Source organism: Mustela erminea, chromosome X, assembly GCF_009829155.1.
Source record: "Mustela erminea isolate mMusErm1 chromosome X, mMusErm1.Pri, whole genome shotgun sequence".
Taxonomy (NCBI): Eukaryota; Metazoa; Chordata; class Mammalia; order Carnivora; family Mustelidae; genus Mustela; species Mustela erminea.
In genome coordinates this window covers 44,519,581-44,529,039 of record NC_045635.1, presented here as the reverse complement: position 1 = coordinate 44,529,039, position 9,459 = coordinate 44,519,581, and the positions used below count along the sequence as shown (strand labels likewise).

The 9,459-nt window shown below is 37.5% G+C and overlaps 1 pseudogene; it reads right to left on the bottom strand.

Moving 5' to 3' along the window:
• Window positions 1–9,088: 9,088 nt before the first annotated feature.
• On the bottom strand, window positions 9,089–9,194 carry LOC116583862 (annotated as a pseudogene).
• Window positions 9,195–9,459: the final 265 nt, after the last annotated feature.

Here is a 9,459-nt window from a genome sequence, read left to right as displayed (position 1 = left end):
TGTTCCACTGTATGTACATACCACATTTTCTTTTCATACTTATCCATTAGTAGACTCTTGGATTGCTTCCACCTGTTGGCTAATGTGAATAGTGCTGCTATGCTATGTGTGCAAATATCTCTTCAAGACCTTTATTTAAATATTTTTGGATATATACCCAGAAATGGACTTGTAAGATCATATAGTAACTTTAATTTTAATTTTTTAATGAGCAAATTTACTGTTTTCCAGTGACTGAACCATTTTACATTCCCACTAACAGTGCACAGAATTTATGATTTCTTCACATCCTTGACAACACTTCTTATTTTGCATTCATTTTTTTAAAGAGCAGCCATCCTTGGGTGTGCAGTGATATTGTAATTTTGATTTGCATTTCCCTAATGACTAGCAATATTGAGCATCTATTCATACGTTTGTTGCCAATATGTATATAATTTTGTAGAAATGTGTATTCAAGTCCTTTGCCCATTTTTAAAGTAAGATGAATATTGTTGTTGTTACTGAATTGTTGCTACTGAATTGTAGCAGTTCTTTATATATTCATGATATTAACCTCTTATCAGATACAGGATTTGCAAATATTTTCTCCCATTCTGTAAGCTGATTTTTTCACTCTGTGGATTCTGTCCTCTGATACACAGTTTTTAATTTTAATGTTCAATTTATCTATTTTTGCTGCCTATGCTGTAGGTGTCATATCCAAGAAATGATTGCTGGATTTAATGTTATGAAGGTTTTCCCCTATTTTCTCTCTAGGAGTTTTATAGTTCTTGCCCTTATATTTAGGTCTTTGATTCATTTTGACTTAATTTTTGTATATGGTATAAGAGCCCACCTTCACTCTTTCGCATGTGGATTTCCAGTTATCTCAACACCATTTGTTGAGAAGACTCTCCTTCTCCATTAGTAGTTATTAGCAACCTTGTCCAAACTCATTTAGCCATATATGCAAAGGTTTATTTCTGGGCTTTTTATTCTGTTCCATTGGTCTATATGTTTGTCTTCATGCCAGTACCACACTCTTGATTAATGTAGCTTTGTAATATGTTTGGAAACCAGGATGTGTGAATTCTCCAATTTTGTTCTTTTTTATGATTTTTGAGGGCTATTTGGAGTCCCTTGATTTGCATTTTCCTGATGATTACTGATTCTGAGCATCTTTTCATGTACCTGTTGTCTATTTGGATGTCTTTTTCAGAAAAATATCTATTTGATTACTCTGCCCATTTGTGAATTGGATTTTTGTATTCATTGTTATTGAGTTGTGTGAGTTCTTTATATTTTGAATATTAACCCCTCATCCAGTGTATGATTTGCAAAACTTTTCTCCCATTCTTTAGCTTGCTTTTTCATTTTGTTTGGGGTTTTTTTTTTGTAGTTGTTGTTGTTCTTTACAGAATATTTTTAGTTTGTTGTAGTCCCATTTGTTGATCTTTGCTTTTGTTGTTTGTGCTTTTGGTGCCATATTCAAGAAATGATTACCAAGACAATGTTGAGAAACTTCTTCCTTACATTTTCTTCGAGGAATTTTATAGTGTAAGGTCTGTTTAAGTTTTTGATCCATTTCAAATTAAGTTTTGTGAGTAGTATAAGATAGAGGTCTGGTTTCATTTTTCTGCATAAAAAATTTCCTTTTTTATTGATCCAGGTGTTTTTTTTCTATTTTCTTATTATCTTATATTAGTCACCATATAGTACATCATTAGTTTTTTTTTTTTAAGATTCTATATATTTATTTGACAGAAAGAGAGATCACAAGTAGGCAGAGAGGCAGGCAGTGAGAAAGGAGGAAGCAGGCTCCCTGCTGAGCAGAGAGCCTGATGCGGGGCTATATCCCAGGACCCTGAGACCATGACCTGAGCTGAGGGCAGAGGCTTTAACCAAATGAGCCACCCAGGCACTCCCATCATTAGTTTTTGATGTAACATTCCATGATTCATCATTGGATGTAATACCCAGTACACCATGCAATCTGTGCCCTCCTTAATACCCATCATCAGGCTAACCCATCTCCCCACCCCCATCCCCTCTAAAATCCTCAGTTTGTTTCTCAGAGTCCATAGTTTATCATGCATCCTCTCCACCTCTGATTCCCCACCACCGCTTCATTTTTCCCTTTCTTCTCCTAAGTCCCCCATGCTATTCCTTATGTTCCACAAATATGTGAAACCATATGATAATTGACTTTCTTTGCTTGACTTATTTCACTTAAGATTTTATTTACTTATTTGTCAGAGAGAGAGGGAGACAGAGAGAGAGCATGTAAGCAGAAGCAGAGGAAGTAGTGGGCAGAGGGAAAAGCAAGCTCTTCGCCAAGCAAGGAGCCCGATGCGGGACTGGATCCCAGACCCTGGGATCATGACCTGAGCCGAAGGCAGACACTTAACTGACTGAGCTACACAGGCATCCCTCCCAACACCATTTGTGGAAGACACTACTCTTTCTTCATTAGGTGTCCTTGGCTCCCTTGTTGAATATTATTTGACATAATATGTGGGGGTTTAATTGTATTGTTGCTTTGGTCTCTGTGTTTATTTTTATGGCAGTACCTTACTGTTTTCATTACTATAGCTTTGGAGTATGGTATGAAATCAGAAGTCTGATGTCTCCAGGTTTGTTCTTCTTTCTCAGGGCTGCTTTGACATTCAGGGCCTTTTGTGGTTGCATACACATTATATAATTGCTTTTCCTAGGGTGCCTAGGTGGCTCAGTCTGTTAAGCAGCTGTCTTCAGCTCAGGTCATGATCCCAGGTTCCTGGGATTGAGTCTCACATTGGGCTCCTTGCTCAGTGAGGAGTCTGCTTATCTCTCCCTCTGCCCATCCCCTCCTGCTCATGCTCTCTCTCTCTCTCTTTCAAATAAATAAATAAATAGAATTATTTTTTTCTATTTCTGTGAAGAATATCATTGGAATTTTAATAGGAATTGCATTGAATCTATAAATGGCTTTGGGTGGTATGGACATTTTAACAAAACTCATTCTTCGGACTCATGAACATGGGATGTCTTTCCATTTGTTTGTATCTTTGATTTTCCATTTTTTTGTATCTTTGATTTCTCTCAACAAAGTCTAGTAGTTTTCATTATACAGATCTTACAATTCCTTGGTTAAATTTATTCCTAAGTATTTTATTGTTTTTGATGCTATTGTTAATAGGATAGTTTACTTCTTTTTCAGATGTTTTATTTTTAGTATATAGAAACGTAATGGATTTATGTGTGTTGATTTTACATCCTGTAACTTACTGAATTTATTGATTAATTCCAACATTTTTTGATCATGTCTTTGGGATTCTGTTTTTTACATACAAAATCATATCACTTGCAAATAATGAAAAATTTACTTCCCCTTTCTGATTCAGATGCCTTTTATTTCTTTGTCTTCCTAATTGCTTTAGCTAGGACTTTCAGTACTATATTGAATAAGAGTGATGAGAGTGGGCATCCTTGTCTTGTTTACCATTGAGTATAATGTTAGCTGTGGGTTTGTCATATAAGGTCTTTATTATGTTGAGATATGCTCTTTCTATATCCAGTCTGTTGAGAATTTTTATCATGAAGAGATGTTTGTATTTTGTCAGATGCTTTTTCTGTATTTATTGAGATAATCATGTGATTTTTATCTTTTATTCTTTTGATTTGGTGTATTACATGTATTGATTCATGTATGTTGAACCATCCTTCCACCCCAGGGATAAGTCTTACTTGGTCATGGTGTACAATCCTTTTAATATGTTCTTGAATTTGGTTCGCTACTATTATGTTGAGAATTTTTGCATCTGTATTCATTAGGGATGTTGACCCCAAGGGATTTTTCTTGTAGTGCTCTTATCTGGTTTTGGCATTAGGGTAATGCTAGCCTCATAGAATGAATTTGAGTGCTCCCTCCTCTTCAAATTTTTAGAAGAGTTTGAGAAGAATTGGCATTAATTTTTCTTTTAATATTTTGTAGAATTCACCAGCGAAGTCATCTCATCCTGGGGTTTTCTGTGTTGGGAGGTTTTAATTACTAATTCAGTCTTTTTACTCGCTATTGGCCTGTTCTGATTTTCTGTTTCTTACTGATTCAGTTTTGGTAGGTTGTGTGTTTGTAGAAATGTATCCATTCTTCTAGGTTATCTGATTTAGTGGCATATAACTGTAGACAGTAGTTTCTTATTATCCTATGTATTTCTGCATTATCAGTATAATGTCTCCTCTTTTATTTCTAACTTTATTTGAGTTTTCTCATTTTCTTATGCTAGCTAAAGATCTGTCAGTTCTCTCTTTTAAAAAGCAGCTTACTTTTGTTAATCTTTTCTGTTGCTTTTCTGGTCTCTAATTTATTTTCACTATGATCTTTATTCTTTCCTTTTTTCTGCTAACTTTGGGCTTAATTTGATCTTCCTTTTCGAGTTCCTTGATGTGGAAAGTTAGGTTGTTTATTTGAAATCCTTCTTGATTTCTCAATATATTCATTTATCTCTATAAACTTCTCTCACAGAACTGCTTTTGCAGCATCCCATAGGTTTTGATATGTTGGGTTTCAATTTTCATTTGTTTTGAGATATATTTTATTTCCCTTTTGATTTCTTCTTTGATTCATTGATTTTTTCAGAGTGTGTTATTTAGGAGAGTCTGGGTGGCTCCGTCAGTTAAGTGTCAGACTCTTGGTTTCAGTTCAGGTCATGATCTCAACATCATGAAATGGAGCCCCACCTTGGGCTCTGCACTCAGTACAGAGTCTGCCAGGGATTCTATCTCCTTCTACCCTTCTCCCTGCTTGTGTGGGTGCACACTCTCTCTTTTCCTCTCTCTCTCTCTCAGATGAATGAATGAATGAATGAATGAATAAATAAATAAATAAATAAATAAATAAAATCTTCTAAGGAAAAAGAAGTGTGTTGTTTAGATTCCACATATTTGAAGTTTTTTCGGCTTTCTTTTTGTTGATTTCTAGTTTCATACCACTGTGATCAGAAAATATAGTTGATAAGACTTCAGTTTTCTTAAATTTGCTAAGATTTGCTTTGTGTCCTATGATCTGTCCTGGAGAATATTCTAGTACACTTGAGTAGAATGTGTATCCTGTTGCTGTTGGATGGAATATTCTATATATGCACGTTATATCCGTTTGGTTTACAGCATGTTTTAAGTCCAGTGTTTTCTTTTTCTTTGTTTTTTTTTTTAAGATTTTATTTATTTATTTGACAGGGGCCACAAGTAGGCAGAGAGGCTGGCAGACGGGCAGGAGTGGGGTTGGGCGGTGGGGAGGATGGTTTCCCTCTGAGCAGACGTGGGGCTAGATCCCAGGACCCTGGGATCATGACCTGAGCCAAAGGCAGAGGCTTTAACCCACTGTGCCACCTAAGCGCCCCAGTCCAGTGTTTTCTTGATTTTTTGTCTGGATGAACCATCCATTGCTGAAAGTGAGGTATTGAATTCTCCTCCTATTATTATACCATTGTATATTTCTCCTTTCAGATCTATTAGTATTTGCTTTTTTTTTTTTTTAAAGATTTTATTTATTTATTTGACAGACAGAAATCACGAGTAGGCAGAGAGGCAGGCAGAGAGAGAGGAGCAAGCAGGCTCCCTGCCAAGCAGAGAGCCCGATGCGGGACACGATCCCAGGACCCTGAGATCATGACCTGAGCTGAAGGCAGAGGCTTTAACCCACTGAGCCACCCAGGCGCCCCAGTATTTGCTTTGATATATTTGGGTGCTCCACTGCATGTATATTTTCTTGTTGTTTTGACTACTTAATCATTATATAATGACCTTCTTTGTCTCTTGTTACCATTTCTGGCTTACAGTCTATTTTGTTGGATATAAGTTTGGCTATCTCCATGTTCTTTTGGTTTTCACTTATGTGGAGTATCTTTATTCATCCCTTCACTTTGAGTCTGTTTGTCTTTAAAGCTGAAATGAGCCTCCTGTAGGCAACATATAATTGGGCTTATTTTTTTTTAATCCATCTAACCACTTCATGCCTTTTGATCAGTGAATTCAATTCCTTTACACTTAAAGTGATTACTCATCTGTAAGGACTTACTATTGTCCTCCTATTGATTGTTTTCTGGTTGTTTTATATTTCCAGTTTTTAAATTTTTCCCTTTCTTTTGGCCTACCTTTATAAATTTGTGGCTCTCCACAGTTATTTACTCTGTTTCCCTTTTTTAAATGTTCTGTAAATTTGCTTGGGATTTTTCCTTTGTGGTTTCATGAGGCTTATCTAGAACATCTTATAGATAAAAACATCCACTTTTTTCTGACAGCAATTTATCTACATTCATTTTTAAAAATTTTTTAAAATTTATTCAGTGTAACAGTATTCATTGTTTTTTGCACCACACCCAGTGCTCCATGCAATCCATGCCCTCTCCAATACCCACTACCTGGTTCCCCCAACCTCCCACCCCCTGCCCCTTCAAAACCCTCAGATTGTTTTTCAGAGTCCATAGTCTCTCATGGTTCACCTCCCCTTCCAATTTCCCTCAACTCCCTTCTCCTCTCTAACTCCCCTTGTCCTCCATGCTATTTCTTATGCTCCACAAATAAGTGAAACCCTATGATAATTGACTCTCTCAGCTTGACTTATTTCACTCAGCATAATCTCTTCCAGTCCCGTCCATGTTGCTACAAAAATTGGGTATTCATCCTTTCTGATGGAGGCATAATACTCCATAGTGTATATGGACCACATCTCATTTTTTTAAAAATTTCTTTTCAGCGTAACAATATTCATTGTTTTTGCACCATCCCAGTGCTCCATGCAATCCATGCCCTCTCTAATACCCACCACCTGGTTCCCCCAACAGCTTTGCCTTTTTACTCTTCCCCCCTTTTCTGATGTCAAAATTTACCTCTTTTTATTTGGTGTATTTGTCAACAAATCCCAGTAGTTATAGTTAAGTTCAATGCTCTTTTCTTTTAATTTTATACTGTAGTTAAGTAATTAATATACCATCCTGTTATTAGAATTGGAGTCTTCTAAATCTGGCTATATATTTTTCATTTTATCAGTATGCCGTATACTTTTATATGTTTTCATGTCTGTGATTATTGTCTTTTTATTTCAGCATGAAGAACTCCTTCCAGCATTTCTTCCAAGACAAATCTAGTGGTGATATAACTTCTCAGTTTTTATTTGTCCATGAAAGTCTTTATTTCACCTTCATATCTGAAGGATAATTTTTCTGGATAGAATAATCTTAGCTGGCAGTTTTTATCTTTCACCACTTTGAATATGTCATTTTATTCTCTCTTGGCCTATATGGTTTCTGCTGTGAAATTTGCTGATAGCTCAATGGGTCTTCCTTTGTAGGTTGTACTCTTTTTTTCCTTCCTAGTGGTCTTTAGTATTCTTTTTTAACCTTTGATTTTTGATGGTTTCATTATAATGTGTCATGGAGAAGGCCTTTTGGCACTGGGATAACAGGGTCATCTGTTAGCTTCTTTTCCCCCAGCTTGGGAAGTTTTTAGCTACAGTTTCCTTAACTAAAATTTCTTCCACCCTTCTCCCTCTCTATTCTTTCCAGAATCCTGGTTATTTAAATGTTTGCCCTTTCAATTGAATCCCATAGATCGTGTAGGTTTGCTTTGCTCTGTATTTTTTCCCCTTTTTCTGCTGTAAATGTGTTGTTTCAGAATTCCTATTCTGCCAGTCATTTATTCTATCTTCCATCTGCTCTTCTTTACTACAGATGTTTTCTGTTGCATTCTTCATCTCATTCATTGAATTCTTCCACTCCTGAATTTGTTTGGTTCTTTTTTATAGTTTCGATCTGTTTTATAAGAGATTTTGTAAAAATATTTTATTTATTTATTTGAGAGAGAGAATGAGTGAGCAAGCCAGAGAGCATGAGTGGGGGAAGAGTCAGAAGCAGAATCTCCACTAAGAATCTCCACTAAGCGGTGAGCCTGATGCAGACTCAACCCCAGGACCCCAGGATTATGACCTGAGCCGAAGGCATAAGCTTAATGGACTGAGCCACCCAGGTGCCCCTCATTGATCTGCCTTTCTGAGTTATAGCTTGTTGAGTTTCTTCAGTACAAGTATTTTGAATTCTTTATCAGTTGATTGCATTATTCTGTGGTTTTGGGTTCTGTTGCTGGAGAATTATTGGTACCTTTTCACAATGACATATTTCCTTGATTTTTTGAGCTCCTTGTATTTCTGAGTTGCTACTTTCTCATTTTAAGTATCTTATTATCTTCAGATGGTATACTGTTAATTGGTATTGTTTCTCTGGGGAATACCAGACTTATAAGGGATAGACCTGTTTTACTCTTCTTCCCTCTTGTGGCAGCATTTTTAACCTTTGTGTTTTCTCTTGTTATAGCAATTTGCCAAGCTGCCTGCAGAAAGCCTCTCTTTTGTTTTGCAAAACTTGGCACCCCATACAGCTCCAGTTTGTGTTTCCTCCCTTGTCCACAGATTTTGGACCATTTTTCTGAGAGCACTCAGATTATTTTACCTGCTCTCACTGCTACATTAGGGAGCACACATAAGTAACTGCCCACATGGTGGCTAGATGGGAGGATTTAGCACTCAGTGCTTTGGGGATACCCATGCCCTGCTGGGGCAGTGTTTCACTGGGGGTATACCTGAGGGCTTGTGGGCAGATTCCTGCTGAAGTCCTGGGAACTGCATTCCTTTAATGCCTTTTGATATTCCTACCTCCTTTCTCCCTTTTCTTCTCCCTCCCTCCCTCCCTCCAGTGATAGAGGTCCTTCCTCAGAAATCAGGGTGCTACTGGAGAGAAATAGGTTTCTCTAGCTACAACAGCACTGAGATAGCCAGTCACCCACTGCTTTTGCTCTCCACTCCTTCGTGGAAGAGGTTTCCACTTTCCACCTCCTCTCTGGGAAGGTCACTACCGCTGCTGCCAAATAACTCAGATCCTTACAGTGTTATCCTGGTGAAGAAGGTGTCTCTGGTGATACCTCCCTCTACTGTGTGTCCAAACTCGTCTCTGTTTCATTCCAAAGGTATGCTGGAATCTCCTTCAGGTAGGCTGGACTCTTAATAGTTTTCTCATGTGTGGGTATCTACCCAGGTGTGCCAGTCTCTAGGTTTTCTTTCTGACCACAGCAATTGGGGGTAGGGTGGGTTCACAACTTCCTTGGGTCCACAGCCCTTACAGAAATCTTGTTTGTTTATTTTATTTTTACTACACTTGATCTTAGCCAAAAGGCCGAGAAGTGATGTTTATTTTATTTTTAAAAGATTTTATTTATTATTTATTTGACACAGAGAGAGAGAGAGAGAACAAGCACAAACAGGGGGAATGGCAGGCAGAAGAAGAAACAGGCTCCCCACTGAGCAAGGAGCCTGATTCGAGATTACATCCCAGGAACCTAGAATCATGACCTGAGCCAAAGGCAGACACTGAACCCACTGAGCCACCCAGGTATCCCACTGTTTGTTTATTTTTGGATGCACAGGTAGGAGCAAATCTTCTTGGGTCCCTG